At 40.4% G+C, this 18,245-nt stretch overlaps 1 non-coding gene across 1 annotated transcript; it reads left to right on the top strand.

Annotated features, from left to right (window-relative positions):
- Window positions 1–14,721: 14,721 nt before the first annotated feature.
- On the top strand, window positions 14,722–14,801 carry LOC111547946. Its single transcript, XR_002733276.1, has one exon. It is a non-coding gene; the product is annotated as a small nucleolar RNA U2-19 (small nucleolar RNA).
- Window positions 14,802–18,245: the final 3,444 nt, after the last annotated feature.

Here is an 18,245-nt window from a genome sequence, read left to right as displayed (position 1 = left end):
ATAGATAGATAGATAGATAGATAGATAGATAGATAGATAGATAGATACTTAAATCATTAGGTTAAAAGTTCTGGGGGAACAGAATACTCTTGCAGTTTTAAAGTATCAGCCCACAGAAAACTTATTATTTGCAAAGGGACAAAATACAGCTTTATGATAGAGAGTTCGCCATTTTATCCAAGTGTTTGAGCTTGGCATTGCCGCTAGTGGAATAGCCTGATGTCCTGCCTCCTGAACTTATGCAGTGGGAGGGAAATAGCATCACCTACAAGGTGTTCTTGCCAGAAATGTTCAACTTGAGCGTAACTATAAGGAAAAAAATCCTGAATATGGGGTGTTCTGCAGATCTCTTTGAAGACTTTAATGTTATAAACCAGAGAAGCAATGGTACAAATCAAAATACGAGGAGCTTGAACATATACAGCAGCCAAGTGCAATATATCAACCTTGATTGGATCCTGGATTGAAAAATAAATCTAACAATAAAGGACATAATGGAACAATCGAGGAAACTTAGGTATGGACTGTGTGTTGGATGCTGCTATTGCAGTAACGATTTTTTTTTTTTTTTTTTTTTTTTTTTTTTTTTTTTGAGATGGAGTTTCGCTCTTGTTGACCAGGCTGGAATGCAATGGCGCAATCTCGGCTCACCACAACCTTCGCCTCCCGGGTTCAACTGATTCTCCTTCCTCAGCCTTCCGGGTAGCTGGGATTACAGGCGTGTGCCACCATGCCCGGCTAGTAATGATGATTTCCTAAGGTGTGGTACTGATATTGTGGTTCTGTAGAAGAATGTCCTGTTCTTGAGAGCTGAAGCACTTAGGAATGAAGTGCCCTGATGTCTGCAGCCTAATTTTTGGATGGTTGAGAAAAGGGAATTTCTGTGTATATGTCCGTGTCTGTGTGTGTGTGTGTGTGTGTGTGCGCGCATGCACATATGGAGAGAGAGCAAGGGGGTTGGAGGAAATAGGGGAAGAGATATCAGGTGTGGCATAAAAGTTACTGCTTAATGAATCCAGGTGAGGTTATAGGAATGTGTCTTATTTTGTTCTTTGACACTTTTCAATGACAAAAAATGCACTTCTTAAAATATGGCTTAAAAAACGTTCTAATATTATATTTTGCTTATTAATATACATAAATTTATCTAAGTACACATATAGGCATATAGTATCTACCAATACAAATAATTTGCTTTGTATGTTTTTAATCCAATGGAAAAACTACCTTATAGTCTTGTTAAAATAATATCCAATATTAGAATAGCACATTGCTTGCTACATAGTTATGCTCAGCCAATTCTTATAAGACACTCCCAGTGTCAATAAACTTTTTTTCAAAACAACTTGTGTAACCTTCTCTTTCCCCAATCAATTCTAATCTTTTCTTGTTTTTCAGACATACCAAAGGCCACCCTAGTCTGTAGGTATGTACCAGATTGCAATCCTTCTTCTTCTTTTTTTTTTAATCTCGGCTCACTGCAACCTCCACCTCCCAGGTTCAAGAGATTCTCCTGCCTCAACCTCCCAAATCCCTGCTGTAATCCCTGCTGGGATTACAGGCGCCCACCACCCTACCCAACTATTTTTTGTATTTTTAGTAGAGACAGGGTTATACCATGTTGGCCAGGCTGGTCTTGAACTCCTGACCTCAGGTGATCTGCCCGCCTCGGCCTCCCAAAGTGCTGAGATTACAGGCATGAGACACCGTGCCTGGCCAATCCTTCTTATGTGTAATTCCCAAATAAAACCTTTTTACCTTAAGATTCATCTCTCTACATTTTTTATGTTGACAATTGACTAATGGATAGTTACTAAAATATTTGGACTAAGTTTCAGAATGAATACATAGCTAAGATAATTGGGTAGTTGGTGTAAATGAATGAGGTAGAAGTGCAAGGAGATTGGTTGAGGCTATAAAGAGAATGGGGCTGGTATCCATGAGGGTGAAGGTTCCTTCAGGTGTTGTTGGAAAACTAGAGCATGTGAAAGCCCCATTAACATGTCTTTCTGGAAATCATATAGAGAGAATATTGCTGTACTCATCTTTCAGGGCTACCTACTTTATATAATCCAAAATGCTAGTGTGCTTCTAGGCATTGTGCTATTTTGGAGAATTACAGAGATGTCCTCTATCTGCTTTATGTGGGTCCCAGCAAAATAAGATGTCACACTGAAATAAGGCAATTTAAGAAGAGTAGTTAATAAAGGGATGATATACAAAAGCATGGACAGTATGTGGAAAAATTACTAGGAAGAGCACATATATTAGTCCATTGTCACACTGCTATAAAGAACTACATGAGACTAGGTAATTTATAAAGAAAAGAAGTTTAATTGGCTCACAGTTCTTCAGGCTATACAGGAAGCATGGCGAGGGAAGCCTCAGGGAACTTACAATCACGGTGGAAGGCAAAGGGGAAGCCAGCATGTCCTGCATGGCTGGAGCAGGAGAAAGGGAGAGCAAAGGCAGAGATGCTACACACTTTTTTGTTTGTTTGTTTGTTTTGAGATGGAGTCTTGCTCTGTCACCAGGCTGGAGTGCAGTAGTGCTATCTCGGCTCACTGCAACCTCCGCCTCCCAGGTTCAAGTGATTCTCCTGCCTCGGCCTCCTGAGTTGCTGGGACTACAGGCATGTGCCACCACACCCAGCTAATTTTTGTATTTTTAGTAGAGACAGGATTTCACCATGCTGGCCAGGATGGTCTTGATCTCTTGACCTCCTGATCCACCCGCCTTGGCCTCCCAAAGTGCTCACACAGGAGTGAGCCACCGCGCCTGGCCCGCTACACACTTTTAAACAACCAGATCTCATGCAAACTCCCTCACTATCACAAGAATAACAAGGGGGAAATCCGCCCTCATGATCCAATCACCTCCTACCAGGCCTCTCCTTCAAAAATGGGGATTACAATTTGACATGAGAGTTGGGTGGGGGCACAAAGACAAACCACAACAGGGCAACACCGTAGTGCTGGTAGCAACAGGACTCAGCTATTCATCAAAGACTGAAAGGGAGAGAAGAGGGAACAGCTGGAAAAATTTTAAAGAAAAAAGGGCTATGTAGACAGAGCCACCTACTTGGCATTGAATCTTTAGTTTATGGGTCCAGCTTTTCCCTGTGACCCCAAAAAGAGGGACCCAAGGAAATAAGTACTTCAACTTGCTGTCCTTCTTCCTGCTGATCTCCTGCCACTGGTCCCCATGTACTATGCCTGTCTGGAAGCAATGACATAGCCCCTACAGATAAGACTCCAAGGGCACAGAGCAGGTGAAGAAGGGTAGAGACTGGATCTGGAGAGGCACACGAAAGATCTGTGCACTGTGAGACTCTGGATGGGGTATGGAAATTCTCCCTTATTCTGCTTTTCTACCTTATTTTGGAGATAATAGCACTTCTCAGTATCTGCATGGCTTCTTGGAATGACTTAACAAGGTTTGTTTTGTTGATCAGATCTTACTGATTAAAGAGGCACTATAAAATTGTTCCAAAGAACCTTCTTCAGAGTTGAATGAAATAATTATAAGAGACCAAAATCTACTGAACTCGGATGAACTAGTAGGTCAGTAGTGATCAACTGGCTGTTCTTGAACCCTCACGGGATCGGTCTCTAAGCTGGCTGCATTCTCTAAGTTGGTTCACTCCCTTTCCCACAGTGCTGGGGAAATCTTGCAAGGAAGACAGTATGGCAGGCAGCTTTCTGAATTAGGCTCCAGTACAGTCACGATCCCCTGTGGGTGACTTTGTCAATGAACCCCATTCTCTTTATCCCCCAGTCCCAGGATTAGGAAAGAACCTAAGTTCCAGAAAAATCAAAATGAGCTCCTCAGCAGGAAAGGCTAGGAGATGCCTGGGCAGATGGATCAAGATATCTTAGAGCAGTCAGATGAAAGGTGAATTATTTTAAGCCAAATGGTCCATGGGGAAAAGAGGCAGAGCTGCAAACAGTGACACCTCCTGCCAAGAAAGACTGAGCAGGGAACAAATTGTGAAGGCACCTACTGTGAGTCACACGGCCGACTCCACAGCCTTGTGTGTGCACCTGCACAATCAGCAGGAACTTTTGAATATGAAAGATAATGACATTGATTTATGGAGGACAAGGTACACAACAATACAAAATCCACCAATAGAAATGTGCAATCTATTTTGGCAGAAATCTCATCTTACATTTTAATCTGACCCTTATATCAAAAGAACCGATGTAATCAGTGCATTAGTAAGAGTGCATACCAGAAATACCTGAAATAGAATAACAAAGCATGTGTTAGAATGGAAATGCATTTATATTTGTTTTGCTCTGGGTACTTCTACATTGTCTGAATCTTTCAATGAAAATTTCCCGTATCATTCATGTAATTGAAAAGAAACGTTTCTACATCTCTACAGACACTATGCAGAATGTACAGAATGTAGTGGTTCTTCATTCTGATTGTGCATCAGAATCACCTTTGTTAAAATTTAAAATTCTAGAAGCCTGGATATCACCCCAGTCCTAAAGAATAAGAATCTACAAAAATAGACAGACTTGCATGGACGTTATTGTTTGGTTTGTACTGCTCCACAAGCAATTCTGACAGAGAGAGAGATTGAGGACCACCAGGGACATAGTTTCATGTTCTCATTTTGGATTGGACTGTTTGCTGTGGTTTTGCATCATTATGCTGCTGAGCTGTGGCCCACACACACTCAGATCCTGGTCCCCACTGCTTATCTCCTGGGAAACTTCATATACACAAGTTAATGTCTTCAAGTCTAGCGGCCGGGCGCGGCGGCTCAAGCCTGTAATCCCAGCACTTTGGGAGGCCGAGACGGGTGGATCACGAGGTCAGGAGTTCGAGACCATCCTGGCTAACACGGTGAGACCCCCGTCTCTACTAAAAAATACAAAAAAAAACTAGCCGGGCGAGGTGGCTGGCGCCTGTAGTCCCAGCTACTGGGGAGGCTGAGGCAGGAGAATGGCGTAAACCCGGGAGGCGGAGCTTGCAGTGAGCTGAGATCCGGCCACTGCACTCCAGCCCGGGGGGACAGAGGGAGACTCCGTCTCAAAAAAAAAAAAAAAAAAAAAAATGTTTTCAAGTCTCAGTTACCTCATTTCTAAAATCAGGGTAGTAGTAGCAAGACTGATCTCATCACGATATCATGAGAATTGGATGAGATGACACAATCAGAACATTTAGTACAGAATGTGGCCCCTGGCAAACACTCAATAAAGGTTAATATTATTTAGCTATATGGTCATCCACATTCTGGTATTTACATATTTATAACAAAATAATTATACATATGTGACTTGACTTACAGTGGGGTTACATCTCAATAAACTCATTGCAAATAAAAAACTATAATAAGTTGAAAATGCATTTAATACCCTGATAAACCCATTGGAAAGTAAAAAAACCATAAGTTAACGACTATCTTTGGTCGTATGGACAGCTTTCATTATGATGACATGCTCCACACTGCATTTTACAGATTCAGAGGTTCGGGGATTTTTCTTACACATTTTCATATCCATTCATTAACAAGCACTACTTGGGATGAAGAAGTCACATTACTGAAATGATAAATGGTAACTATCACATATGTGAGAATAAAATATATTGTCTAACTTTATATTAGAATTCACTTTAAATGGTGGCAGGTTCTTTGGCTCAAATGAGTGATTCAGTTCATAAAGCAGCAATGAGTAGAAAACCTCATATGACGAAAGTTTTCTGCTTTTTTTTTTTTTTTTTTTTTTTGAGGCGGTCTTGCTCTGTCACCGCCCAGGCTGGAGTGCAATGTAACGATCTCGGCTCACTGCAAGCTCCGCCTCCCGGGCTGAAGCAATTTCTCCCACCTCAGCCTCCTGAGTAGCTGGGACTACAGGCTTGTGCCACCACGCCTGGCTAATTTTTGTATTTTTAGTAGAGACGGGGTTTCACCACGTTGGCCAGACTGCTCTCAAACTCCTGACCTCAAGTGATCCGCCCATCTCGGCCTCCCAAAGCGCGAGCCGCTGTGCCCAGCCAAAAGTTTTCTGCTTTTATGTTTACAGCAGAAGTCGGAATCGTTTGATTACCTGTTTTGAGTTGCTTTAGTTTCTGAAGGACTTCAAATCTAGTATGATTGAAAAAGCTGACTAGGGAGTTAACTAGGACTACCTGACTCTAAATCCTAGCTTTGACAAGTATTAACTGTGTAACATTAGGCAAGTTATTTAACCTCTCTGGGCCGCAGGTTCTCATTTGTAAAATGGTGATAATAGTACCTACCTCCGCCCGGCGCCGTGGCTCACGCCTGTAATCCCAGCACTTTGGGAGGCAGAGGCAGGCGGATCACATGAGATCTGGAGATCGAGACCAGCCTGACCAACATGGAGAAACCCGTCTCTACTAAAAATACAAAATTATCCGGGCGTGGGGGCAAATGCCTGTAATCCCAGCTACTCAGGAAGTTGAGGCAGGAGAATCGCTTGAACTCGGGAGGCGGAGGTTGCGGTGAGCCCAGATGGTGCCATTGCACTCCAGCCTAGCAACAAGATCAAAATTCCGTCTCAAAAAAAAAAAAAGAAAGAAAGAAAGAAAGAAAAGAAAAGAAAAAATAGTACCTACCTGTCAGTGCTATTGTGAGTATTAATTGCATTGTTTAGTAAAATGCTCAGACCACAGCCTGGTGCATAATACAGTGCTATGTTGAATGTTTACTATTTTTATTATTTATTCATTCTAATTGTAGGCATGTGTAGACTGACAAAGTAAGAGTCTGAGTTATAGAATGGAATTAAAGAAGCAAGCGTAATTTTATTCTTTAGAAGAACTCAAGAACTCATGGTATACTGCTAATATTAGGCAGCAAATTTAAAGCTTTATGACACAAGTGGTAATTCCCCTAGGGAGTTTAGCCTTAGTTATGAAAAATAAAAGCCTCTGATCAATTTCTGTTCTGTCAAACTCTGTTTCAAACTCTTATCCATAAACACCTTAATACTAAGTCCCTTATTTATACCTGCACCACAGCCCTGCTCTGGGTGTAAAAAAACCATAAGGGACAGTGCAGTACCTCAGGACTATCAGGACCATGGTATATGAGGTTCATGGTTTACAGAAGCATCATGTGGTGCATGACTATACATTAATAATTAAAAGGTAAAATAATATACACACATGGACGTAGAGTGTGGAATGACAGACATTGGTGACTCAGAAGGGTGGGAGGTTCGGGGAGGGTGGGAGATGAGAAATCACCTTTTGGATACAAGGTGCATTATTCAGGTGATGGAGCCTCTAAAAACCCAGACTTCACTGGGGAATATATCAATGCGTGATGGTTAATATTGAGCGTCAACTTGATTGGACTGAAGGGTGCAAAGTATTGTTCCTGGGTGTGTCTGTGAGGGGGTTGCCAAAGGAGATTAACATTTGAGTCAGTGAACTGGGAAAAGCAGACCCACCCTCAATCTGGATGGGCACCGACTAATCAGCTGCCAGCGTGACCAGAATACAAGCAGGCAGAAGAACGTGAAAATACTAAACTGGCTTAGTTTCCCAGCCTACATCTTTCTTCCACTCTGGATGCTTCTGCCCTCGAACATCACACTCCAAGTTCTTGAGCTTTGGGACTCGGACTGGCTTCCTTGCTCCTCAGCTTGCAGATGGTCTACTGTGGTACCTCACCTTGTGACCGTGTAAGTCAATATTCCTTAATAAATTCCCCTTTATATATATACATCTGTCCTATTAGTCTGTCCTTCTAGAGAACCCTGACTAATACACCATGTAACAAAATTGCACTTGTACTCCTTAAATGTATATAAATAAAAAAATGAAAATAACTAATTAAAATGTGACTCGACATCACTAGAAGTGATTCAGATAAAAAAAGTTATGAGATTGTCAGAGGAAAGAAAATTTAGCCGGGTAAGGATGGGCAATTGATGAACAAAGACTTCATCAGAAAATGGAATTTATATTGGGGTTTAAAGAATGAGTAGAATTTGGATATATGGAGATGAACATTTTAAGCAGAGAAACCTCTGGCACAGAGTTGAAACAGCCAAGAATGAGGAGGGAAATATTGATGAGAAAGGTCAGAAACATGGGCTGGGTATGTTTGGGGTCACAGTTTCAAATTGTAAACTTTGACAAGAGATTAGTTCATCTTCAACATGGTGATTGTATTGTAATGCATATGTAAGTAAAGATGAAGTGATCTTTTAAGATGTGTTAAATGATCTACTAAGCAGAATAGTCACATTTAACCCAGAACCATTTCCATGCCTAAAGGACATGGGTTGAGAGTATTTGCATTACCAGAACATTTGCTGACTTGAGTTTCCTTGAAATTAGATTGGATAAAAAATAACTTTCAGAATCTTCTCTTATTATGTAAAACTGCACAGTATTTGTACTGTGACATGTATATGAAGAAAAACCAGGATTGTAAGTTTGATCTTCAACTGGAGATCAAATTTACTACCCTCTGATTATTTCTCAGGATTCAGAATAAGATCTATACAGTTAGTAAAAGGGAGCAAACAGCAGCTGAGGGGATTTTTTTTTTTTTTTTTTTTTTTAATTTTGTGGGGCTGCCAGTGGTAGGATGGGGAGAGATTTGGTATAGAAAGTTGTAGTGGAAATGATTTTAGTTTTGGAATCAAAACTACAAGCCTCAAATTCCAGTTCCATCAACTGTGCGGTAGTGGGCAGTTCCATTATATTTCTGAGCCTCAATTTCTTCTATCAACCTATTAAATGGAAAATTAAGAGGGTGCCTATGTATAGTTGTGCGTACTGAATTTGCACACTTCCAGGGCATGCAGTAGTGTTTAGCGGAGGTATTGCAGGAGTAATACAGGCATAATAGAATTGTGTGGTAAGGAATCATCCTCATGGAACAATTGAATCATGATACTCTCAAAAACTTAAATTCCTCCCTATTTCCCATTAAAGAATTTCAAACTCTATTTGGTGATAGTATCCTATGACTAAATAAAAACTACTTTTTGGGATTTTCCCTCCATTTTATTCCTTTCAATAATACTTTTCTTCAGTTTAATAATATTCTCAGTACCTGGGGAGGGAAGTCAGGGAGGGACTGGCTGAAACCGCGGCAGAAGAACATGCATTGTGAAGATTTCATTGACATTTATCAGTTCCCCAAATTAACACTTTTATAATTTCTTACACCTGTCTTTACTGTAATCTCTGAACATAAATTGTGAAGATTTCATGGACACTTATCACTTTCCCAATCAATATCCTTGTGATTTCCTATGCCTGTCTTTACTTTAATCTCTTAATCCCGTCATCTTCTTTGTAAACTAAGGAGGATGAATGTCACCTCAGGACCCTGTGATGATTGTGTCAACTGCACAAATTGTTTGTAGAGCATGTGTGTTTGAACAATATGAAATCTGGTCATCTTAAAAAAAAGAACAGAATAACAGCAATTGATGTTCAGGGAACAAGAGAAGTACCTTTGAACTGGCCGCCAGTGAGCTGGACAGAACAGAGCTATATTTCTCCTATTTCATAAACAAATAGGAGAAATATTGCTGAATTCTTTTTCTCAACAAGGAACATCCCTGAGAAAGAGAATGCACCCTGAAGGTAGGCTTATAGACGGCCCCTTTTAAGGCATCCCATTGTCTTTTATGGTCGAAGCCGAAGGGATGAAATAAGCAAAGCTGAAGGGATGAAATAAGCCCCAGTCTCCTATAGCGTTCCCAGGTTTATTAGGAGGAGGAAAATTCCCACCTAATAAATTTTGGTCAGACAAGTTATCTGCTCTCAAACCCTGTTTCCTGATAAGATGTTATCAATGACAACACCTTGCCGAAACTTCATTAGCAATTTTAATTTCACCTCATCCGGTGGTCCTGTGATCTCGCCCTGCCTCCATTTGCTTTGTGATATTTTATTACCTTGTGAAGTATGTGATCTTTGTGACTCACACTCTATTTGTGCACTCCCTCCCCTTTTGAAAATCGCTAATAAAAACTTGCTGGTTTTACGGCTCGGGGAACATCACGGATCCTGCTGACATGTGACGTCTCCCCCAGACACCCAGCTTTAAATTTCTCTCTCTTGTGGTCTTCCCTTTTTTTTCTCAAACCAGCTGAGACACTTAGGAAATAGGAAAGAACCTATGTTAAACAGCAGGTGCAGGTTGTCCCGATAAGTACCCACTACACTCTTTTCTATTTCTGTGTTTCTCTTTGTAATGTTTTCATGTTCCTGGAATTCCCTGCTTTTCCATATTTACTTAAACCCCAAACTTACTGGTTCTTCAAGTTGAACCCAAAGTCCACCTATTCCATGAAGCCTTCCCTGATTCTCCCTTCCCTGACTGAAAAACATCTTTCTTTCACCAATTTGCCCAGCATCGTTCCTGCATCTGCCTCCATCTGAGTCTTCTGCCTTGGACTACTGGTTTTATTTACATGTCTTATCCTCCCTTTCCCATTGGGAGCAGGATGGAAACAAGATCCACACGCGTGTTACCATTGTATTCCTCACAACATTGAGCACAGGGCTGTGCATAGTTGGTGTGCTGGATTACCTAGGGTCAACTTGGCATTACTGCTACCCCTTTCTAAGGTCTCCACTGCAGGAGAGCTGAGAATGACATTTCCCAGAAACCCACTGCAATGGGAAGCACGTGCACAAGATTTGGAAGAGAAAGGGATCATTATTTTCTAGAAGCAGCTGCAGGCACGTGACCAAGATAAGAGGTTTGAAGCAGTTTCCAGGTAAGCTTCCCGAAAATCACCTGCATCACTCCTGCAGACTGAAAGGTCAGAGGGAATCTCCTAGAGGTTAATTTCAGCTGTCTTTTGTGCAAACTCTTGAGAACCTCATAGTGCATAGGCTGAGTTTGTTGCTGTCAGCCTTCTTCACCTTGGCTTCTGTAGCCTTCTAACCATTGGGTAAGCTCTAATTCCCTGCATTGAAAATATTCATACTTGGAATATATTGAGAGGCTTCTGCTTTCATGCATAATCCCTGACTGACTTGTTCAATAAATATTTGGAGAATGAATGAAAAATAATTCCATCATATTAAAACGTCAGTAGCTATTCCACTGATATTTATCATTCAAGGGGAAGACACTAATACTAATTGTGAGTCATGTGGCAGGCAGTTTCCTATGCATTATTTACCACCTTCCAGTAATCTTGATAGATCACTGTTATTGTCTCATTTTATACATGGGGATACGGAAAAATGAGAATCAAACAGATACACCAACTCACAAAGCGTTACCTTAATGCTCTACCATGTTACCTTAGTGTACATCAACTTAGTGCATGCTTTAGTGGATAATCACAAGCAATTTCAAGGGCCACTTGAAACTCAATATTAGCCACATTTTTCAGTTTTTCCTACCAACCCAGAGCAATAAATCCTGAGGTTTCTCTCAATTATACCACTGAATGGACTACCTATAGCCAACGGATTCAATTAAAATATTTGAGTCTTTTTTTAAAATTATTTAGATATTATATACTTACCTATTGCTAAGAATGAGCATTTTTTATGGCAGGTGAAATGACAATGGTAGAAATAATTTTTTTAATATCTAAAATTTGGGGTGAGGTGGATTTAAAAACTCAAAATGGAAAGGACATTGTATCATAAAAAACCAAGCAATATATATTACCAGTTATAGTTTAGTTACCCACTAAAATCTGTTTAGCTCCTTTGGAACATGTCCAATAACTACTTCTCCTTGACCTTATGTAAATGCTGAAGACTTTGATCCTAAATACAATCACCTGAAATACTTTTTAAAGAGTTATTGTTCATTGCAAATTATGCAGAATGTTTCAGAGAACGTAATTATGTGTGTGCTTATAAACATTGCAGTCATTCAATAAGTAATTTTCTATATTTAATAATAAAGTTAATTTACACATTTGATTTAAAAAGGAAATAGACAAAATTACCAAACAACATAGTGGTAGGAAATGTAAAATATGCAGTAATATATTTTAGAAAAAATCTCATTCAAAAAGGATTAATGTTCATGAGTTAATATTTAACATTTTGCTAGAAAATTGGTAATCCCACAAAAATATTAAAATACCTATGAATATAGCTAACTGGGGAAGTAAATTATCTGCAGTAAGAATTATAAAACACTGCAGAAAGAAATCAGAAATGACACAAACAAATAAAAAAAATTCCATGCTCATGGATAAGAAGAATCAATATTGTTATATTGGCCATACTGCCCAAACCAATTTACAGATTCAATGCTATTACTATCAAACTACCACTGTCATTTTGCACATAATTAGAAAAAACTATTCTAACATTCATATGGAACCAAAAAAGAGCCTAAATAGCCAAAGCAATCCTAAGCAAAAAGAACAGAGGCATCACATTATCTGATTTCAAAGTATACTACAAAGCTACAGTAGCCAAAACAACATGGTACTGGTACAAAAACAGACACATAGACCTAGAGAACCCAGAAATAAAGCTGCACACCTACAATCATGTGACCTTCAACAAAGTCAAAGATAACATGCAATAGAGAAAGAAGTCCCTATTCAATAAATGGTTTTGGGATAAGTGGCTAGCCATATAGCCATTTAGAAGATGACAGAAGATTAAAACTGAACCCCTTCTTTCATAATATACAAAAATCAACTCAAAATGGAATAAAGACTTAAATGTAAGACCTAAAACTATAAAAACCCTAGGAAAAAATCAAAGAAATGCCTTTCTAGACATAGGCCTTAGCAAAGATTTCATAACAAAGTCTCCAAAAGCAGTTACAACAAAAACAAAATTGGACAAGTGGGAACTAATTGAACTAAAGAGCTTCTGCACAGCAAAAGAAACTATCAACAGAGTAAACAGACAACCAACAGAATAGGAGAAAATATTTGCAAACTATGCATACAACAAGGGTCTAATAGCCAGAATCTATAAGGACCTTAAACTCAATGAGAAAAAAACAGAGAACCTTATTTAAAAAGCAGGCAAAGAACATCACTAATTAGTAGAGAGAAGCAAATTAAAACCACAATGAGATACCATCTCACATCAGTCAGAATGGCTATTACTAAAAAGTCAAAAACTAACAGATGTTGGCAAGGCTATGGAGAAAAGGGAATGCCTATACACTGCTGGTGGGAGTGTAAATTAGTTCAGCCACTGTGGAAGGCAGTTTGAAGATTTCTCAAAGAACTAAAAATGGAACTACCATTTAATCCAGTAATCCCATTACGGTTACATACCCAGCAGAATATAAATCGTTCCACCAAAAAGACACATGCCCTTTATGTTCATTTCAGCACTGTTCACAAGAGCAAAGACAGAGAATCAATATAGGTGCCCATCAACAGTGGACTGGACAGAGAAAATGTGGTATTTACACACCATGGAATACTATGCAGCCGTAAAAAAAAGAATGAGATCGGCTGGGTGTGGTGGCTGCCAGTTGCAATCCCAGCACTTTGGGAGGCCAAGGCGGGTGGATCACGAGGTCAGGAGATTGAGACCATCCTGGCTAACACGGTGAAATCCCGTCTCTACTAAAAATACAAAAAATTAGACAGGCCTGCTGGCGGGCACCTGTAGTCCCAGCTACTCGGGAGGCTGAGGCAGGAGAATGGCGTGAACCTGGGGGGAGGCGGAGCTTGCAGTGAGCCGAGATAGCGACACTGCACTCCAGCCTGGGCGACAGAATGAGACTCCATCTCAAAAAAAAAAAAAAAAAAAAGAAAGAATGAGATCATGTCCTTTGCAGCAACACAGATAATGGCACCTAGAAGCCATTATCCTAAGAGAATTAATACAGAAACAGAAAATCAAGTATCACATGTTCTCACTTATAAGTGAGTGCTAAATCTTGGTTATACACATACATAAAGATGGGAACAATAGACACCAGGGATTCTAAAAGGAGAGAGGAAGGGAGAGAGGCAAGGCTTTAAAAACTTTCTATTTGGCACTTGGTTCACTATCTGGGTGACCAGATAAATAGAAGCCCAAACCTTTGCATCACACAATACACCCTTGAAACAAACCTGTGCATGTACCCCCCAAATTAAAATATATATATATTTTTAAAATCTCATTTTTAAAAACAATATGATCAATTAAAATAACTTAAATAACTTACCAGCAAAACATATAACAATCCAGAATTAAAATATTCAGAAAGCAAGCAAGTCATCTTGTACTACCAGATTCTTTTTGAAGAATAACATTTATAAAATGAAGAGAACCAATTTTACCTGCCTGTACTGAAGAAAAATAAGTTCAAGAAATGCCCTAGTTATAATTTTCAGTTAGCCCAACATTAACATTTCCCAGAGTTTAGTGTGACAGTCACTTTGAAGCCCTTATAAATTCTGTCACCTTGGATGAATCACAACTGATTGGTTTATCAATGCATATAATTCAGATTGTTCTGAATAAAGTTGGCTTCCCTGAAGGACCCAAGATAACTTCATGAAATAAATGTATCACATCCAGTTGGTAGATTAGGCAAAGAACATTATTTATTTCAAAAGAGAAATCTTATTATTTTGTGGTAGAGTAAAAGCAAGATTGAATAGAAAATAAAATTGCTAATTAAGAAAGAAGAAAGCCACCTATACTCTTCACTCATGAAAAAGAAACCTAGCTGAGAAGACTGGCAGGCAAGAAACACAATGGACTAGTATGCAGGAAGAAGAATGTTGGAATAGAAAAGTTTATTAGTTCTCTGAGATCTGCTCTTACTGATGAAAATAATGAAATTTGAGCATCAGAAGACCTTCCAGTCTACTTGATGCATGAGCTCTACAGTTTTAAGAAGCAAAACTATATAAAACAGTATAAGAAGATGTATTTTCCCTCACCTCTATTTGTAATTTCATCTATTTATCCTTAAAAGCCACTCTTACAAAAGCTTAAACTTTATACATATTTGCATGGTAGGCACATTCACATATTGCTGTTGTGTTTTTCATTTTACAAAAACAATGTGTTTTCATTAGTGGGAAAATAAAAAGGAACCATAGACAAGCAAAAGGCAGAAAATAGAAAACAGCCAGGCGCGGTGGCTCACGCCTGTCATCCCAGCACTTTGGGAGGCCGAGGCGGGCGGATCACAAGGTCAGGAGATCGAGACCATCCTGGCTAACACGGTGAAACTCCGTCTCTACTAAAAATACAAAAAATTAGCCGGGCATGGTGGTGCCTACCTGTAGTCCCAGCTACTCGGAGGCTGAGGCAGGAGAATGGCGTGAACCCAGGAGGCGGAGCTTGCAGTGAGTCGAGATGGTGCCACTGCACTCCAGCGTGGGTGACAAAGCGAGACTCCAACTCAAAAAAAAAAAAAAAAAAATAGAAAACACTCAGAACTTCACTCACAGACCACTATCTTCAACTTTGTGTGTGCACTTCTAAGGCCTATTCTTTTCTTAAAAATTATTTAATTTTAAAATGCAGACATAAATATGCATTTCTACATGAACATGATCATATCAAACATATTTTTTCAAATGTTATTTATTTCAAAACAGAAACCTTATTCCTTTGTGGTAGAGTAAAAGAAAGATTGAATAGAAAATAAAATTTCTAATTAAGAAAAAGAGGTCTAGGTGGCTGGCAAGATGGCCAAATAGAAACAGCTCCAGTCTGTACCTCCCAGCGAGATCAACACAGAAGGCAGGTGATTTCTGCATTTCCAACTGAGGTACCTGGCTCATCTCATTGGGAATGGTTAGACAGTGGGTGCAGCCCATAGAGGGTGAGCCGAAGCAGGGTGGGTCATTGCCCCACCTAGGAAGCACAAGGGGTCAGGGATCTCCCTCCTCTAGCCAAGGAAAGCAATGAGGGACTGTGCTGTGAGGAATGGTGCATTCCGGCCCAGATACTATGGTTTTCCCACAGTCTTCACAACCCGCAAACCAGGATATTACTTCAGGTGCCTACACCACCAGGGACCTAGGTTTCAAGCACAAAACTGGGCAGCCATTTGGGCAGAGACCGAGCTAGCTCAGAAGTTTTTTTCATACCCCAGTGGCACCTGGAATGCCAGCGAGACAGAACCATTCACTCCCATGGAAAGGGGGCTGAAGTCAGGGAGCTGAGTGGTCTAGCTCAGAGGATCCCACCCCCATGGAGCCCAGCAGGCTAAGATCCACTGGCTTGAAATTCTCACTGCCAGCACAGCAGTCTGAAGTCGACCTGCGATGCTCAAGCTTGGTGGGGGGAGGGGCGTTTACCATTACTGAGGCTTCAGTAGGGGGTTTTCCCCTCACAGTGTAAACAAAGCCACCAGGAAGTTCAAACTGGGCAGAGCCCACTGCAGCTCAGCAAAGCCACTGTAGCCAGACTGCCTCTCTAGATTCCTCTTCTCAGGGCAGGGCATCTCTGAAAGAAAGGCAGCAGCCCCAGTCAGGGGCTTATAGATAAAACTCCCATCTCCCTGGGACAGAGCACCTCAGGGTAGGGGCAGCTATGCGTGCAGCTTCAGCAGACTTAAACATTCCTGCCTGCCTGCTCTCAAGAGAGCAGCAGATCTCCCAGCACAGTGCTCAAGCTCTGCTAAGGGACAGAGTGCGTCCTCAAGTGGGTCCCTGACCCCCATGCCTCCTGACTGGGAGACACCTCCTAGCAGGGGTTGACAGACACTTCATACAGGAGAGCTCTGGCTGGCATCTGGCAGGTGCCCCTCTGAAACAAAGCTTTCAGAGGAAGGAAAAGACAGCAATCTTTGATGTTCTGCAGCCTCCACTAGTGATACCCAGGCAAACAGGGTGGACCTCTGGCAAACTCCAACAGACCTGCAGCAAAGGGGCCTCACTGTTAGAAGGAAAACAACCCACAGAAAGGAATAGTACCGACATCAACAAAAAGAACGTCCACACAGAAACCCCATCCAAAGGTCACCAACATCAAAGACCAAAGGTAGATAAATCCACAAAGATGAGGAAAAACCAGTGTAAAAAGGCAGACAATTCCAAAAACCAGAACACCTCTTCTCCTCCAAAGGATCACAACTCCTTGCCAGCAAGGGAGCAAAACTGGATGGAGAATAAGTTTGATGAATTGACAGAAGTAGGCTTCAGAGGTGGGTAATAACAAACTCCTCCTAGCTAAAGGAGCATGTTGTAACCCAATGTAAGGAAGCTAAGAACCTTGAAAAAATGTAAGAGGAATTGCTAACTAGAATAACCAGTTTAGAGAAGCACATAAATGACCTGATGGAGCTGAAAAACACAGCACGAGAACTTAGTGAAGCATACACAAGTATCAATACCCAAAGCAACCAAGTGGAAGAAAGGATATCAGAGATTGAATATCAACTTAATGAAATAAAGCATGAGGACAAAATTAGAGGGAAAAAAATGAAAAGAAACGAACAAAGACTCCAAGAAATATGGGACCATGTGAAAAGACCAAACCTACGTTTGATTGGTGTACCTGAAAGTGACAGGGAGAATGGAACCAAGTTGGAAAACACTCTTCAGGATACTATCCAGGAGAACTTCCCCAACCTAGCAAGACAGGCTGACAAAACATTCAAATTCAGAAAATACAGAGAACACCACAAGGATATTCCTCTAGAAGAGCAACCCAAAGATACATAACCATCCGATTCATGAAGGTTGAAATGAAGGAAAAAATGTTAAGGGCAGCCAGAGAGAAAGGTCAGGTTACCCACAAATGAAAGCCCATCAGAGTAACAGCAGATCTCTCTGCAGAAACCCTACAAGCCAGAAGAGATTGAGGGCCAATATTCAACATTGTTAAAGAAAAGAATTTTCAATGCAGAATTTCATATCTAGCCAAATTAAACTTCATAAGTGAAAGAGAAATAAAAACCTTTACAGACAAGCAAATGCTGAGAGAGTTTGTCACCACCAGGCCTGCCTTACAAGAGATCCTGAAGGAGGCACTAAATACAGAAAGGAAAAACCCATCCCAGCCACTGCAAAAACATACCAAATTGTAAAGACCATCGACAATATGAAGAAGCTACATCAACTAATGGGCAAAACAACCAACTAGCATATAATGACAGAATCAAATTCACACATAACAATAGTAACCTTAAATGTAAATGGGCTAAATGCCCCAATTAAAAGACACAGATTGGCAAATTGGATAAAGAGTCAAGACCCATCAGTGTGCTGTATTCAGGAGACCCATCTCACATGCAAAGACACACATAGGCTCAAAATAAAATGACAGAGGAAGGTTTACCAAGAAAATGGAAAGCAAAAAAATAAAAGCCGGGGTTGCAATCC

This window comes from Piliocolobus tephrosceles, chromosome 3, assembly GCF_002776525.5.
Source record: "Piliocolobus tephrosceles isolate RC106 chromosome 3, ASM277652v3, whole genome shotgun sequence".
NCBI lineage: Eukaryota > Metazoa > Chordata > Mammalia > Primates > Cercopithecidae > Piliocolobus > Piliocolobus tephrosceles.
Note: the sequence above shows the minus strand (reverse complement) of the source record. Positions and strands in the feature narration are given on the sequence as shown.